This window comes from Protopterus annectens, chromosome 1.part0 (genome assembly GCF_019279795.1).
Source record: "Protopterus annectens isolate FY-2018-M chromosome 1.part0, PAN1.0, whole genome shotgun sequence".
Lineage (NCBI taxonomy): Eukaryota > Metazoa > Chordata > Ceratodontiformes > Protopteridae > Protopterus > Protopterus annectens.
The window spans coordinates 1,892,327,460-1,892,345,337 of NC_056725.1; the positions used below are offsets into that span (position 1 = coordinate 1,892,327,460).

At 35.2% G+C, this 17,878-nt stretch overlaps 1 protein-coding gene across 1 annotated transcript in view; it reads right to left on the minus strand.

The window, feature by feature from the left end:
• SPEF2 (sperm flagellar 2) overlaps positions 1–17,878 on the minus strand; it is a 2,540,087-nt gene that overhangs the window by 1,772,242 nt on the left and 749,967 nt on the right. The window lies entirely within an intron of this gene.

Here is a 17,878-nt window from a genome sequence, read left to right on the forward strand (position 1 = left end):
AATGTAGAAAAAAATATGCAGCTCAGACTACATCTCAGAGGCAGATTGTGTGTGTGTGTGTGTGTGTGTGTGTGTGTGTGTGTGTGTGTGTGTGTGTGTGTGTGTGTGTGTGTGTGTGTGCGTGCGCAAGTGTGACAGTGACTGAAACTGTTGATGACTGGGTCATGCCCTGCTACAAAAATCTGTCTGTAATGTTATATAGAGGATTATGAGCAGGTCTTGTGTTCAAGACATGGATGCCAAGAAATTCACTTCTTGAATTTATATTTATATTGATATTTAAACTTACTATCCAGTAATTAAGAAGCCATTCGTCTAGATAAGGAAACACTCTGAATCCATGCAGTCTTAGATGAGCTGCTACCACTGCCATGCATTTGGTGAACACCCTCGAGACTATGGTGAGATTGAAGGGTAGGGCTCTTAACTAATAATGACTAATAATGACTGGCTCCCAGCAGGAAATATAGGTATTGGCCAGAGTGACAGTTCATTTTGATGTGATAGTACCTGTCCTGAAGATCTACTGAGCTATCCAATTACCCTTCTGTAACAGAGGCAGAATGGACTGGACCATGACCATCTGTAACTTGGAGTTCTTTACAAACTGGTTTAGATAACTGAGATCCAGGATATGTCTCAGCTCCCCTGTTTTCTTTGGCACTAAAAAGAACCTTGAGTAACATTTGGATCCTCTTTGGTCTGGTGGGACCACTTAGATGACTCTTTTGTCTAGAAGCTTTTGAATCTCCAGAGCTGCTACTTCCCACTGATTGGGTGGAACACTGGGGAGAAATGTTCTTTTCATAGAGGGAATTCTTAAAAAGGAAATGAAACATCCTGTGGATACTATTCTTTGCATATTTTGCTAACCTGAAAGCTTTGCTGCATTTTACTTTCTTGGAATAAAGTTTACTTTTGGGTGTTTTTTTTTTTTTTTACTATTCTTTGCACCCATATATCTTTTTTGATAGCTGCCCAGGCTTTTGAGTGCAAAGACAAGAGCCCCCTAACTGTCTCCAGAGAACAGCAGTTGGGCAATCTTTCAAGAGTACTGAAAGGGTCTATCTGAGAAGGAATCTCAGAACCACTGGTTCTGCGGATGCTTGTGCCACAGGGGTGACGTCTTCTGTTATTATTATCCCTTCTGCATCTGGGAGAAAAATCTCCATGTGAGTCCTGAGAAGGTCCTTGAGATTTCTGGAACCACATCTTCTTACCATTGCATTAATTCCTATAAAAAGTTCTCTGCAGGGTAGATACATGGATTCCAATGGCAGAGAAGGTCTTGCCATCCTGCTCACCATGCAAAAGTGTCTCTTTAATGGTAGGGCCAAACAGAGAGGCTCCATCAAAGGGAGCATTGATGAATGACACTTTGAAGGGCTCTGCAAAATCTCACAGTCACATCCAGGCATGCCTCCTACTGGCTATACCTGAACTTGTGGCCTGTGAGGAGCCCTCAGCTTCATGAGAGATTAGCCTCATGGGTGCATTCAAGACTGATTCTGGGTAGCCAGTCTAGAGGAAAAAAACTTCTCTTCCTCCGTCAGCATGGACCTAGGGGTTGAATTAAAGATTTCCTTGATTAAGTCCCTCTGTAACCTAGTGAAGTATGCCAAATAGTTTATCGACTGTGAGGCAAAGGTCACTGAGGCATAAACTCACTTCCCATACCTGTCAAATGCTCTAGATTCTCTATTAGTGGGATAGACAAAGGATCTCTGTGCTGCCAGCTCCTTTCTGGTGACTGCCGCACCAACCCTGGCATCCACAGGGATTCTCTCACTCCAAAGCTGCCCATCTTTAGGTGCTCCAAGAATCTTATTTGGATACTGTGGGATCAGTTCTGTGGTATCTAGTTCCTTCAATGCCTGGAGGAAGACAAGATCTATAAGCTCATCTGCCAGTGGGGGGAGGGAGGTGACAGAGGATGTAGATGGGCCAGACCTAAAGGCTTCTAGAAACACCAATTCCTCCTGGGAAAGGGTTTTGGAGGACCAGACACCTTTTTAGTGGAGGATTTCTAGGATGTCTCTGATTTCTGAGGGGAATCTTGATGCCTCTTTTTGCACAACCTCTTCTGGAGGACCACGTCAGTGGGGTGTTTTGAAGAGGTATAAGAAGAAGCTGGGAGTTCCCTAACTGGAACTGCCCTGAAGCTGTTACAGGCTGGCTGTCCCAGTGGAGTAGGATGAAGAGACTCAGAAACAAGATCTAAAGGGGGTATAGGGATCGGATCCTAAGAGATAAGAGTGAAAACAGCTCTCGAATGGGAGAAAATCCTCTTTACCACCTTGAAGGCCATGGGACTAGGAGAAACTGAAGTCAATCTAACTGAAGCTGAAGCACTTGGATCAAACAAACCCAGGTCTCCCTCAATCCTCAGCTCTAAGGTACGAGTCGGAGCAAAGCTGCCTAGTGCCGAGGCTCTGAGGGGAAGTGACGGCTCCAAAAGCTTCAGAGTTTAAGTCATTCCCTCAGATCTGATGCCGACACTTCAGCTCCGAGGCAGGTCCTGCTCAAGGGGAGTCAGAGCCAAATGGATCAGAGAAGTAGTCACATTCAATGATAAAGGCAACTTCAGATCCAATGGTTCAACTCTTGGAGATTTCAGATCCAAAGTCTCCGAAAGAGAAGGTCAGATCAGAGAATGAGAAACGATAGTATGTGGTGGAGGTTTAAGGATCACGGATCTGATGGGAGACAGAGATGGTAAAACCCTCATCTGGATCTGTGTTTTCAGAAATTTACATATCATTCTATCTACCTCTACCTCTGAGAGACTTTAGGACGACCTCATAGAAGAGGAAGTGGAAGGAAGTTACAAAGACTTTCTTAGTGTCTCTCGAAGGATGGGAAACCTCAGCTTTGGAGATACTGGCCCTAGATAAAAACAAGGGCTTCAGAGTCAAGGAGACTTTGATACTGAAGGTGTAGGATATGAGCATTTGGAGATTTTAGTTGGGGGTTAAGATTTTAGAGCAGATTTTGGAGATCTGACAGGGGAGCACTTTCTATGCTCCCTGGACTCCGTAGACATAGATTTCTGTGAGGGGGTTTGAGTCCCTGAAACAGAAACAACTGAAGAAGGAGCATAAGCCCGAATAAGGCCCTTAAGCACCAACTTGTTGCATAGGTCACTGATAGCTGTAGCATTAATGCCCACATAAAATAGTACAAGGAATATCCAAGTGAGATGGGACTAAACAATAAATGCACTCCCTGTGGTATCAGAGTTGGGTATTTTGTGACCACAGGAAGTGCACTTTTTAAATCCAGTAGGCTTTTCAGTCATGTTGAAAAACTCACCAAGCAGCAAACAATCAGTCAAAGAAAGAGTGACTTGTTTTTGTAAAGCAGAGAGAGAAAACGTTTTACCCAAGAATGGTATTAAGATTACTTTACTGAAGGTAAAGATACCAGTGAGGGTAAAAGAAAATACCAAAATATGCCAAGAAAATGTTAGCAGAAATGCAGAAATATAATATATTTAGAGGGTGTATATATATATATATATATATATATATATATATATATATATATATATATATATAGATATATATATAGATATATATAGATATATATATAGATATATATATATAGATATATATATAGATATATATATATAGATATATATATAGATATATATATAGATATATATATAGATATATAAATATATATAGATATATATAGAGATATATATATATATATAGAGAGAGAGAGAGAGGATAGCTATATAATAAAATAAGTACGGAAAATTAGTTAAACTTTTACATTTTTGCTCACCATTCCTAGAAAAAACACCGCCTGAGCACAAGACAGCACAATCTTGACCAAATTGTTAGAGCAACAAATGAGATCTGAGGCAGTACAGTGGTCAAAGGCATTGTAGGTAAAGAGAGGAGCTCAAGAATCAGATCCTAGAATTTAGTGAAAAGCAGCCGAGTCGGATCAGAGACTTATTCACTGAAGAACGCATGAAAGTGACAACATCAGATCTAACTTATAATCCTTTCCTTGTTTAAGTACAGTTGAGATTACAGAACATTTCCATGAGGGAGTAATTATTTTTTCACTCTAAAATATCCTGAAAACACCACTCAGCAATTTTAAAATATTTAACGGAAGCAGTCTATATAATTCCATACTTAAATCATCTAATCCTGGAGCTTTACCAGTTTTCCCTTTTTTAAAGCTTCTGTAACTTCTATTAGGGAAATAGGCTTACTCAACAGAAATATTGATGAGATATTTGTGATGCTTTTTGGGAGAGTGTTCCACAGTTTACAAATGTATATAGAGTATATAGAGGCAGTCATCACTATGATTTTTACATTTTCTAGTGAATACTAAGTGCTGGTTCAGTGAACACAGTTCTCTGTGGGGTCAGTACTAGTTTAATAACTGGCTGGTGGTAGATATCTGTGAGAGCTATAAAGGATGTTGTGGGTAGTCTTAGCATGAGTGTAAGATTAAAATGTAGGTAGTTCCAGCAGGAGGTTATCCTTCTGATCAGTCGCACATCTCCAAATCCAAACTCTAATTCTACAAGTAGCTATTCCAGTTCAACATATCTAATTTTCTCCATGAATTCAGTAATCTCCCAACAATACTTTATCTCATCCCATCCAGTAACTTTCAACCTAACTCAACACTACTTTATCTCCCACTTTTCTATTTCAAACATATTACTTCCAAAGAAATTCAAAACAACCTAGAATAAATCTGCATAGACATTCCTCCTCATACTGATAATTTAGCCCCATGGTTCCTATACCACTCCAGAAAATTCATAACCACCCCTATGCCATATTTACAAACTATGCCACACTTCTATCCTTATGCCTAATAAATATATACAGACCACTCCCCAAAAAACCAATTCCCAGTAAAACTTTTCACTTCTGCTCAATCTCTGTTCTTCCAGGCTTAGTAAAATCCTAAAAAAAAAATAAAAATACAATCATCTCAATAACTAACTATAACAATACCAACTACTTTCATAAAAACAACATGGATTGTGGACTGGAATAAGTACGACAGCTTTCCATAAACTAACATATGAAATCCTACTATACAATGAAAAAGAAAGCCTCATCAGCATTTTGCTTGTCAGTCATCTCACATGACCCAAATGTCAGCCAACAAGCTATTTCATGGTTCAAAGACTTCTTGTTCATGAGATGATTTAAAGTTGAAATTGGCTCATCTACTTCTGCAGAGGTCTGACCCAAACTTCCCAGAAGGCTTCATTCTAGCACCACTTTTCTTTTCCATTTTTATAAACAAACTTCCCCTTGATCTTCATATGCTGCTTTTAATACTATATGCAGATAATACTATCATCTTTAGATCCAAACAGAAACTAATAAGTATACAAAATAATCTCCAAGACAACCTTTCAATACTCATTAGGTTCTCTAACAATAAACTCCTCCTTAATATACATATACATATACAATTTGGTGATTTTCTGTCCCCTCCAAAAACTAGCCAAAAAATGAAAGACCATAAAAATAAAAGTCTAGAAGAATGTTCCCATCAAAACTGCTACTACTTTCAAATGCCTAGGTTTAAGGCCAGACTAAATATTAACTTGTCAATACCACATTAAAAGTCAACTACCTCCTGTTCTGGACTCAGAAAATGTCCATATTCCTCTCATCTCCTAGCTTGCGAGAGCAGTCATAGACAAAGGAACATTATTTGCTTAAAATGGAATACAATCTTTTCACTAATAGCCAATGCATCTAAGAAAAATTCCACAACTGTACCCTCACTCTGTAACAAAACTATGACAATTCATAGTAAACATCCTCCCAAAAAAGCAGCACTACAACATCTTCATTGAAAAATCTAAACTTAATCTAAATTCTGAGATTCTCGGGGGGGGGGCTGGATTTTTGGATTTTCAGTGAGGAGCATGCTTGGTTTATTAGAAATGAGATCTGTTGTTTAAGGCTGAGCAGGTGCACATAGTCCTTATCCTTTTGGGAACTTTTAGGGTCTTCTCTGCTGCAGATGTCGGGTGAGAGTGAGATACATCCTGAATGGGCATGTCGATCATCATTGGTCTGATATTGAAGAGTACAGAAACAATGACCTGCCTTTCCTCCTCAATAATGGCCTTGACTGTTCGAAGAAGTTAACCAAGTTCAAAAAGGCGATCTTCCCTTGACAAAGCCAAGTGAGGTGGGTCATCTGCAAGTCCCCCTATCTTTGTTTTATAGAGCTCCATTTATGATCTCTCCATAGCTTTGCAGACTAGACTTGTTATGACAGCCGGGACACATCTGGTCCCATTGATGCTGTGTTTTAGCTTTAGAGAGCAGCTTTCACCTGCATTTGAGATGTCCGGGAGGCTGAAGTTTGCACTGAACCTGTCTGCCAGTATGTTGGCAACAATGTCTGGGTTCAGTTCAAATCAGCCTTAGTTGATTTTATTTTTGCTCGTTTTTTTACTAATAATGATCAGGGTTTGTGGATTTTTTTTGTTTTATCGTAATAGCTTTCTCCTCTTCCTCTAAAAGTTTGTTAATGGCTGGGGTCCACCATGCGGGCGCAGACCCTTTTTGCTTGAGAAAAGTTTATTTGGGTTTGCCTTGGGATTGCAGTCCTGGAGCAGTCCTGGAGGTGAATATAGAAGGCATTTGTCGCAGCTTCGTTTTGGGTTGTGGTGGCTGCTGGCGAAAGAGGTTGGCACACACAGTTCTGAGTAGTGTGAAGTTTGCTTTAGAGAAGTTCTTCACTATGGTATGATCAAATGGGGATATACTTCTTGTGTGGGAGGGAGCATCATGTCTCCATGTGTAATGAGATCTATATTTTCTCCTTTTCTGGTCTCGACAGTGACTAGACTAGTTGTGGCATTAATTTTGAAACTCCCGGAACCGTTGGGCAGTGGAAAAGTGGGGCTTGAGTAATGTTATATCTCTATTATTGAAGTTGAAGTCACCCAATATGATATGATGGTGTTATAGATACATTGCAGTGTCTTTAGGAAGGCTGTGTGGGGTTGTGTGGTTGAGGAGAGTGGGTGGCCTGTAGCCTACAACAATTAGAGCAGTTTTGCCTATGGTTTAGTGCACCTGGATGGTTTCACCAACCTGGGGTGTGGGTATCCTTTATGAATATGGATACACCTTGAACCAGGTTTTTTCTACCACACAGACATCGATGTTCTCCATAGAAGGAGTGCCTCGAGAGTTAGGCATTTTGAGATTTAGACTTCTGCATTTGAGCAGCTCACCCTCAGTTTCTTCCCATTTTTTTTTTCTAGGGTGGTAGGTTTAGAATTTGAGCCTTGCAAGGTGCTTGTGTTATGCAGCAGTTTCTCATAGGCAGCTTACTGTGACCCTCTCCTTGTTCAGCCTGCCTGGTGGACGAGTGTGTGTCACTCCTATATGAGAGAGTACCTAAGTATGTGTAATTTGTTGTATTTGGCCTTAAGGGCTGTGACTGCTTTGCACACTGCTTTTGTGGTTTATGTGTTGCTTGTGGGGTGTCATGAGGATTTCTTATCTGATGGAACAGATCTTTCTTGGAGAGCTGTAGTACTGCCAACTAAAGCTTTACTAGTTTGAGAAAGCCTCAGATAATTGCCCATAAAACAACCAACCAACCTCTTGCTAAATTCACTAATCTTTAAACACCTTCATCTAGACACCTCTGCACCACTTTCATCAAAATGTTTCCTTTAACCACATCCTACAGCTTCAGGAGTCAATATATCTCACTCCCCAATACCATACTCCACTGCACCACTCACAGCTTTTCTTCTATCCCCAAAACTATGACATGAACTCCCCATCAGCTTAAAGGATGTTTTCCAATTTCAGACCAGAGTTCAAAGCTTATCTGATGGAACAGATCACATGTAAATGCCTAACTTAGGCTGTATAACTGAAACCCTCTTTTATACAGGGTCTATATTATAACAGTGAACGATCAAAAGAACAGCAAGCTCTGATACTTCCATGCCTATCTACCTATTATATGGCAGTAACTTCTTATTGTAACAATTGTTAATATCTGCTATGACTTCGTGGATAGAACAGATGCTTGCTATCTACTGAATAGTGCTATGTTCTTCATCTGTAACTATGTTTGTAATATTTTAATTGCTAATATTCTTCATCTGTATCTATGTCTGTAATGTTTTAATTTATGGAGCTTTTCTCCCCGGGCCTCCACTGAAAATGGACTCACGTCCAGTCGGACATTCCCGGTCAACAAATGTAAATAAATAAATAAATAATAAATATCAACCCCAAAACATCAAAAACTAAAAAGAGCGAACAACCAGAACAGCGATTTGTTTCCCAGGGAAAAAAATCGCTGTTCCCAAAAAAAAAAAAACATACTAAACAGTATTTTAAGTGGATGCTTCACCCCCCCCACACCCCCCTACTTAAATATACCAACTCCGATATCGCACTACAGTGCCGAAAATGGCAAAGTGATGGAAGCAGCCAAGTGACTTCTTTCCTAGGGAAAGAATTTGCTTACATGCTGCTTCGTCAGTTTGCGTTTTCGACATTTGAAGTTCAACCAAGATGCATTTGACAGAATGTGTCTTCGGTCTTCTGATAGGAACACTTTTATACATATATCTGTTCTCATCACAGCACATTCTTTCTTCCTTTTGGCATCTAAACCATTACTTACGTATAAGTATACAACTATCTCTCTCTTCATATGCCTATTACATTCTCCTTTATTCCTTTTCCTATTTAAAAAAATATTCATATATATATATATATATATATATATATATATATATATATATATATTTAAAATTGTTTATTATTCTTTGTACTCAAAATAATGTAAGCTTTACTCAAAATACTGCATGTTATTGGTTTATCATTTGTTTTCAATACTTTGTACATATTATATTCTTTTGACAGTTGTTTTCCAACAGCCCAAGCTGGGCCTGAAACTGGTTATTGTTGATGAGTGTCTTCCCCTGGTAAACAAACAAGCATAAATAACTAAATACATAAACAAATAGGTGAAGGCTTATTATTAGCCCTTGGTGCATACAAGTCTCAGTTAGGGTTTGCAGTTTCAGTTAACATGTTCTACTACAATTACTTGTGCAGAAGATTTAGAGTCACTTTCGAATACCCATTTTCTTAAGTTACTAGTGAATGCCCACCTTTTTCTGTCATTTTGCTACTGACTATCTGATGCACTGCAGGGTCTCCTCATCTGCTAGGTCTATCAGGCATTCCTGCTGCTTCTCCAAACTTACTATGACCCACGCTTGGGACCAATAAGGAGATGAATGCTTCTAATACAGCATTATATTGTTGCTGAGGTTTAAACCCTAACGTCTACACACCCTGTGCAAGCCTGTAGTGTCAATGGGTGGACATGCAATGGGAACTTAGTGGCACACTGCCCTGCTTCCAAGGTGACTCAGCCAAGGTCCCCTGCTTATTCTCACTTAGGGTAATTTCCTCTTTGAATTCCCAGCTTCAACCAGGAATCAATTGCAAGCAGCATCCAAGCATGTTCTCTCCAGTATAGGCAGGTCCATCATTCTCTGGGCAGAACCTCAGACTCTTGAGCCACTAATCAGACTGAGGTTACTTAGCCATAGTCTAGGCTGTATGCCTCTATGCCACAGTGCTGGTTAGGAGTGAACTTTTATATTTGTGATATTTATGTACAGCCAATATGTGCAGAATTTTAGTTACCTTATTTACATGAGGTTACAGCCACAGTCTTAAAATATGAATTATACCAGCCATTTGTATCCTTAATAGTCTGTTCCTACTGAATTTTAGATGTGAAATTTAAGGGGCGATGCTTCAGGTGAAGCCTCAGCCATGGGCAGACTTTCTTGCTACACTTCTGGTAGTTGTCTGCATCAGCAACCTCCATGTATACTTTTAGTTAGCCCCTAATTAGGTGAGGGGAGTATCCTTCCTTTCCATTAAGCTTTGGGGCAGTTGCTCTAGCAGCAAGTCTTACAAATGCCACTAAGCAAGCCTTCACATCAGCATACATAGTCATCATCCATTCTGAGATTATCTGGGGGTGGGGGTGGGGCTGGATTTTGGGATTCTCAGTGAGGAAGATGCTTGGTTTCTTAGAAATGAGATCTGTTGTTTAAGGCTGATCAGGTGTACATCTTTCTTGAAGAGCTGTAGTAGTAGCAGTGCTCACTAAAGCTTTATTAGAGTTTGAGAAAGCCTCAGATGTTTTTCCATACTGACCGCAGAACAACTGCTGTAGTTTCAGTGTACATGAATTTTTAGTTTCACCAAAACTTTTACCAAGAGAAAATATCCTCTCAAAGTACCCCTTGTCAAGAAAAAGCAAATGTCCATATGGGCAAAATGGTCTTTAAACTTGTTAATCACATAAATTTAAAGGAGCCACAAATCCAGGTCAACTTTTCAGTCAGTAAGTATAATGTTAAACTGAAGCATTTTACTTAGGAATGCTGCATTCCTTTCTGGGGTTGAGAAAAAATTTAAAAAGAGCACTTTCATGTAGCTTGATAATTCACAGTTTGTGACCTTTTTACTTGCATTCTCTGCCAGTGTGGAGTACTACTTTTAGTAATAAGAACTGTCCCTGTAATCATCTTTGAAGTTGTTACAAGGTTTATTTACAAGGAAAACAAAATGTTGAGTAACATTAAAGATACAGTTATTCATGTACAAATTGTGCCTTTTGTGACATTGATTTCAACAGTATTCATCGATACACAGTTTTTCTTACACCTGGTCAGCAAAGAAAAAAAGACTTAAAAATATCAATCTTTTCCTTTCAAAACTCTTATTATTAAACTGGAGGTGTCACTTCCAATAATTTCTCCTTACTGAACAATTATTCAACTGCTCCTTTTTTTTTCCAGTTTTCAAGACTGCCTTTGTCCTTTGCATAAGCACCATGAAGACTGTTCTTCAGAACCCTGTCTTAACCCAGAGATCAAGAATATGATTCTCGGGGGGGCGTGGCCAAGGATGAACACAGGATAGCAGCAGATTTCTTCAGCTCCACCAATTTCATTACACTGATAGGAATTAATTACTTGAAAAATTAATTTTTGAAGTAATTTTCTTTCTAAATATGTTTGTTTTATATAGTTCTTGAACTATATCTAAAAAAGAAAGGAAATTTTAACAATATTCCTGTCAGAAATCACTTTGGAAATTTTCCTGTCAGTTTATCAGTCTGAAATGAGTTCCAGTAAGACAAATTCTCAAGACTCCAGCATCAAGAAAGAACTTCAGTCTCTGATAACTATAATCCAGCAACTTACTGCTAAGATGGATAAAATGGATACTAAAATTGATACCTTCATAGAAAAACTACAAAACAAATAGACTTGTTACATATAGACCTGCAACAACAGAAGATCCAGATGACAGGCATAGAAGAAGCTGTGAATGACATGGAAAATAAAATCCAAGAAGAGGAAATCAACATTGAGTTTCTGCTGAAACAAAATACACATTTACAAACAAAGCTGGATGACCTGGAGAATAGATCTAGGCGCAATAACATTAGGATTTTTGGACTGCCAGAAAATATTGAAGGTAAGAATATTACTTCTTTTTTAACAACATGGCTCCCTAAAACTTTAGACTTACCAGAAGCATTCTCTTTTGGTATCGAAAGAGCACATAGATCTATAGCTGATACTAACTCTAACAAAAACTATCCTAGATCAGTTATAGTTAGATTTCTATCATCTTCTGATAAAGAGATGGTTCTTAAATCTGCTTGGGCTAAAGCTCCTGTTAAGATTAATGAGACAACTGTGCATTTTGACAATGACTATTCTTCCTTGGTAATAGCTAAAAGAAAAGTTTTTCTGCCACTAATAAGGGAGCTTAAAAAAGCACAGTTTAAAACATACCTTCTGTTTCCTGCCAAGCTAAAAATCTTCCTTCCTGATGGTCCTAAAATTTTTGATGACTTAGACTCTGCTTTACTGTTTATCAAAAAAAAAAAAAGATTTTGGATAAAATATAGGAAATGGAATGGGCTAGTCCTTCATTAAAGAGACTGGCAACTGAAACTTCGTGGAAGACTTCAGAGAAGAAGAAGAGACTAAAAAACAAATGATTTGTTCTATGTTTTTTTTTTTTTTCTCTCATCATTTTACTTCATTATTAATCTTTTTAAATATAGTTCCTGCATTTCCAGAAAGCCACAAATATTCTGAAAAAGATTTAATCAAAGTTATTCTCTGTGTGCAAAGAAATGTTTTGTTTCATAACCAGTCAAAATATCTGAGGAACTAATAACAAGCTATTAGTCAATTTGTTTCTCTTTCTGAAAAAGAAGTAAGGTCAGTAATTTGATACATTTTTTTCTTTTTTTTCTCCTTTTCTTCTTTTCTTTGTTTAAACAATGACATTCTATTTAGATTATGTAGTGGGTAAAGGGTGGGGAGGGCAGGAGAGAAGAGTAATGAAAATATGATAAATGGAATAATAACATATTTATTCCTTGTAAAAAGTTTATATGTTCTTCAAATGCTATTCCTAATTATACTTTCTTGATTATACTGCTTATGCTTGTTTGTAAATAATCTGTCATGCTTTAACTAATAATAATTAGAACTAAATAATAGTAAATAATATGTTTTATTTTTAACTCTATTAATATAAACAGTAAGTAATATTCCATTGTATATACTTCTTATAGCTTTCTCTTACATTTTTTTTATTTCTGCTTTACACTCTTTTATTTTCTACTCTCTTTTCTTTTCTTTATTCTTTCTCTTTATTTTTTTTTCATATTAATATATAGAAATGCTTTTGATCATATAGACACAGTAAATAATAAGATTTGCATAAAAATTGAGTTGGGACAAAAATATTGAGTTTTATTACTTATTAATAACTTTGGGCTTAATTTCACTTACATAGAGGCTGTAATAACCTGTAAAATACATTGCGAAGGTTTTGTCATGTTTAGATGCATTTACACTGCTAAATTAATGTTTGTCACTAGTTTTTAACAATTTTCCCGCCAAAATGTTTAGGGAGACAATCTGGGATGTGGGCTGCCTCGTGAACAGTGTCCTCAATTTGTTTTAAAAGCTTCAACTCTCAGAATTCTCACAGAGAAGCTGAAAGCAGTCAATTTGACCTTTGACCCAGATATCACACTGACACATCACAGATTCAGGAAGAACACTCTACCAGGAAGTAGAACTGATGCAAATGCGACTATGTGAAGGAAAATGAACTCTTTAACATTTAAATGTGAGTTATTTTATATAATTACTTAAATATCTATGTTATAATTCATAAAATATGTCAGTTATAATGATTTTAAATGATGCAGTTTCTTGTAGTAAGTAAATGTCTTATTTTAGAAGGCATAGAAAATGAAACATTTATTCAAGTGTTTTTGAAAATCTACTTGACTGCAGCATACTAATCTGTGTTAAAACTTATGTTCCAAACATATACATTACTATAACTCATTTAATTCATCTGATTGACAAGCATAAATAACTTTATAACTCTATTCTGGAAGAAATAGTCATGTGATATATTTTAAAGCAGTAGTATACACATACAAAATACAGATGGCTTTTTTTACAATAATGCAAGTGTTTCTGAGAATTTGCATAACTATGCAGTATGATTTATAACAATTTCTATAAATATAATATTTTATTCTATTGACAATAATGAGTATGAGTAAAATGCTCATATACAAGCAATTCAAGGTTTTTGAAGCTGTTGACTGCATTTACATGACAGAAAATAGATGCATCTTAATATATGTAATGTCTGAACCATATTAGCCAAAGTTTTTGATTTAAATGAATGTTAGAACTTATTTTTACATACTTTGAATAAATTAATATGTAAATATGCCTTCCTTTTTTTTTTTCTCTCTCTTTCTTTCACTCTCTCTCCCTCTTTCCGCCTTTTATTTCTCTCTCTCTCTTGGTTCCTAATATCAAGATTATTTGAATGCTATTTGAATACAAGTGCATTATATTACATAGATGTATATAGTAGTATGAATAGTTTTAAAAAAAAAAAGTTTATTTTAGTTTATATGATGCTGTTTTATCAAATGTGTAGTCTTGTCTTGCTAGATAACTGAATTGAAAGCTGTTAATTTAAGTTAAATATAACCAGTATTAAATTGATAAGGTGGTAGCTGAGGTACTGCTGCTTAGGGTAGGGGGTTAACTTGAGTGGTAAATACTACTCTAAGTTGGAGTTTTAACTCCAGGCTGGATGCAAGGTTTAATCCTTACATTATTTTCACTTGTTCATTGTTATATGTATATAGTTTTGACATCCACAATATATTTTGTACACTCATTGTCACTACAAACAAAATTGAATCCTATACAAAATCCCATAAGAGATTCAATAAATACAGCTATATTTAAAGGTACACCTAAAGGAGGAGATGTAACATTACTTATGTTGTTATTTGTTATTTTGATCATAAGATTCTTAAGTTTTAAAATGCCAAATGACATCTTTAAAAGGAATTTCTTTAAACATTAATGGATTGAATAAACTGTGTAAAAGGGCAAGCCTAATAAGATACATTAATTTACATAAGGCCAACTTAGTCTTCCTGCAAGAAACCCATCTCTTGAAAAAGATATTGATAAACTAGCCACAAACAAATATACAGTACTGGTCAGTTCAGAGCACACTCAGAAAAAGAGGAGTGGCTATTTTATGGAATAAAAGTATGCCCATTCCTAAAACCATTAAGTCTTATCAGGATGACAAAGGAATGTTTTGTATGGTTACAATACAAATTAATGGGAAGACTTACACTTTAATTAATGTATATTGGATACCTGGAATTGGTATTAATACAGTGAAACATCATCTTGATAAGATCATATCATTCTCTATAGGAGATATTATTTTAGCTGGTGACTTTAATTGTATACTACATGAAAGTGATACTACCACTATAGGAAAAAGAAGAATTACATCTAATGCAAAACATTTAAATGATTTTGCTAATTCTTATCATTTGAATGATATTAATAATCAGATAGATTCAAAATCATTACCATACACCTTTTTTTCTAACAGATACAAAACTTATTCAAAAATAGATAGGGTCTTTATTTGTAACCAGATGGTAACAGATTTAATTAATTCCAAAATCATTTCATGTCCTATATCTGATCATAATTCAATTGTTTTTGAATTCATTATAAAAAATACTCACAATGTTCAGATCAAAAGGATACCAGCATACTTAACTCAACTAAAAGACTATAAAGAATATATACTTTCAGAAGTAAAACATTTTTTAGACATAAATAATACTCCTGAAGTTTCCATTGTCTATGTTTGGGATGCCTTAAAATCATATCTATATGGACAAAGTATCAGATGGTATAATAATAAAAGGAAATCTTGGGATAAGGAATTGTTAGATATTCAAAGTAAATTAGACTCTTATAAACATAATAATAAAGAAAATATTATGGACAAGAAAGTTATTGAAGAAATAAACAAACTAAATGAGAAATACAAAGAAATTTTAACTCATAAAGTTAAAATAACTTTAGAGAAATACAAGTTTTTGTCTTATTCAATAAGCCCCAAATACTTACATAGACTTAAAAATAAAACAAAAAGGTTGAATAAACAAAACCATATCAAAGAAATCTTTTCTCTAAGGAAAAAGAATGTTTTTAGTATACCAGAAATACTAGATGAATTTAGAAATCACTTTCACAAAATTAACCATAATAACATTAACATGGAACCTAAAGATAAAATAAAGGAGTTTATAACCACAAACATGAATAAAAAGCTTAATAAACAACAAATTAAACTATTGGACAAAATTATTTCATATACAGAGGTTATTACACAAATAAATAAGCTTAAATCAAACAAAGCACCGGGTAATGATGGTATTATACCAGAGATATATAAAATCCTTTCTAAAAGTACATATTCATTAATACATAAGGTTTTTATTTTGGCCCAAACTGAGTTAATAACCCCCCCCATCTTGGCAACATACATTTATTTCGCCAATTTTAAAACCTAATAAAGATCCAACTAGATGTACTTCATATCGCCCATCTCATTACTTTATGTTGATTATAAAAAGTTTATGAGTATTTTTGCTGATAGATTGAAGACAAACATACCCGGGATTATAGAAATAGATCAGACAGGCTTCATTGTAAATAGAAATACTTTTGATAATATAAGAAGAACTTTAACATTAATTGATTTTGCAAATAGGAAAAAGAAAGATTTAACACTTATTAGTCTTGATATAAGTTCAGCATTTGATTCAGTAAGTTGGGACTATCTGTTTACCTTACTGAAGTGCACAAACTTTTCAGATGCATTTGTAAATCTAATTGAGCATTTATACAAAGGAACATTGGCTTATATTAAGGTAGGAACATATGTTTCACAAAAATACCCATTTTAAAGGTACAAAACAAGGATGTCCACTTTCTCCACTATTATTCACTTTAGTAATGGAGCCTTGGGCTAATTTGATCAGAAACAGTACTGACATAGAGGGTTTTGAAATAGATGAAAATACAACATCCAAAATTCAACTTTTTGCAGATGATGTTCTAATTACATCAGCAGGATCTAATTCTTCTATGCAGTCTCTATTTGATAAAATGATGAATTTTAAAAGTATTTCTGGTTTAATATTCAATGAAGAAAAAACTAAAATACTACCTATATATACACGAAAAAAATATTCTCATTAGTGATTTTACTAAATATGTACCCAATTCAGGTCAGTTAACTTATTTAGGTATAATACTATCTAAAGATATTAAATCTATTATATATAATAATTATAATACCTGTTTTCTTAATATACAAAATCTTTTAATACCTGGAATAATATGTTTTTTACTATGGAGGAGAGACTTACAATTATTAAAATGATAATATTCCCCAAGATTTTATACTTAATACAATCAATAATACTTCCACCTACAAAAATAATTATCAAGAAACTGAATACACTAATGTTAAATTTCCTATGGGCACCTAATAGACCTAGGATTGCATTGAAGAAACATACTAATAGCTGGTCTCAAGGGGGTATTTCTTTTCCAGACTAATTTATATACTATCTCTTCTATTGTAAAAGTTATTACTTTATTAATAGATCAGTCATATGTCGCAAAATGGAAAGATTATTGGGAGCTAATTAGTATGCACTTCGTGAAAATCTCCTTAACACATAAAATATGATTGTAAATAACTCCATGTTATGGTTACTAAAGGAATTTTGTACTTCACCTATTACACCTAAACATATGGTTTGTTACCCATTAAATATTATTATTAGCTATCGTAACTTTATATTCATGCACCCTAAGTATAGGGAATGGAATTTTATTATATTCCCTATAATGTATACTCAGGGTATGCTTTTGTCATCTACTTCTGAAGGAACTCATTTAGCTATAGATAATGATCTAAAGTACTGGTATCAGTTGATATCTGATAATAAAGTTAAAAATCTAGATTTCTTAAAACAAGAATTTGATCTAAGAGAAACTTGCTGGTTAGAGGTTCAGACCTTTAGACAACATCTCATTAATAAAATAGATCTAATGTCTATAACAGTTAAAGAATCTATTCCAACACTGATTGATTACTTGATATTAAATTTACAACATAAAGTTTCTGATAAAGGTAAACTTTCATACATACATAAAATTATCAGACAAGAAACTTTTTACAGTGTAGATACATACTGGAATTATTTCACCTCTATTAATGGGGACCCACCAAATCAACAAGATAAACAATATATATTGGAATCTGCCTATAGAACTACGTCTTCCATTGTCTGGAGACTTTATACATGGAAATATTTACATAGATCTTTTTATACA